This window comes from Ursus maritimus, unplaced genomic scaffold (assembly GCF_017311325.1).
Source record: "Ursus maritimus isolate PB19 unplaced genomic scaffold, ASM1731132v1 scaffold_9, whole genome shotgun sequence".
Classification (NCBI taxonomy): Eukaryota; Metazoa; Chordata; class Mammalia; order Carnivora; family Ursidae; genus Ursus; species Ursus maritimus.
In genome coordinates, this window is record NW_024427107.1 from 79,395,036 (window position 1) to 79,395,945 (window position 910).

General features: G+C 58.6%; 1 non-coding gene across 1 annotated transcript; it reads right to left on the minus strand.

Annotated features, from left to right (window-relative positions):
- Positions 1-439: 439 nt before the first annotated feature.
- LOC121101766 lies at positions 440-539 on the minus strand. Its single transcript, XR_005833804.1, has one exon. It is a non-coding gene; the product is annotated as a small nucleolar RNA U13 (small nucleolar RNA).
- Between the last annotated feature and the right edge of the window lie 371 nt (positions 540-910).

The window sequence follows — 910 nt, forward strand, 5'->3', positions numbered from 1 at the left end:
GAGGTCTGAGAAGGAGAGGAATGGAGGCCATTCAAGCTCAGAGTTACTGGGGTAATGAAGGTGGCTTTTAGATTTAAACAAAGGATTCTTACTGCCAGGAAGGAAAGTCCATTTGCTTACTCTGGCAGGACGCCGAGGGCAGAGCACAGGGCAGGTGGTGTGAGGCTGACGGCGGCAGCTCCAAACATCAGGCCCCCCAGACTGGCTGTAAGGACGACCTGACTGGGGGGGCGTCCAGACCGCTCTCCAAACTCACGGCCAGCGTGCCCCTGCTCCCCCATCCTCCTGAGCACATTTCCTGCTGCTGCCATGTGACAGCCACAGAAGACAGACCGTGGCTGAGGTCCCCCTGCAGCCTCACCTTCAGGCCACAGTGTGCTCCAGTCTGCACTCTGTCCACGCGACCTGGCGTCCGGGAGCCCCATTCTTTCTTTCTGTTGTCCAGACAACCACTGTGCCGAGGTCGTAACAAGGTTTGAGGGAGGCACGTGTCAATGGTGTGAAGGCCCAACCATCATGCTTACGAACTACAGAAGGCTCCCCGGAGCTCGATTCTAAGTCTCCCTGGGAGTGGAGGAGAATGCAGCCCCGGACCCGGGTACCGGGTGAATGGCGTCCCCCAAAACTCATGCCCACGGGGAACCTCAGCATGTGACCTTATTTGGAAACAGGGTCTTTGCGGGTGTGATTACAGTGAGGATTGCAGTGAGACCATCCCGGACTGGGGTGGATCCCAGATCCAATGGGATCTCCTTGTCGGAGACAGAAAAGGACCCACAGAGACACGGGGAAGAGACCGAGCAGAGACCGAGGGACGTGGCCACAAGCCAGGGACACCGGGAGCCCCAGCAGCTGGAAGAGGCAAGAAACATCCTCTCCCAGAGCCTCCAAGGGAGCATGGCCCTCCGAC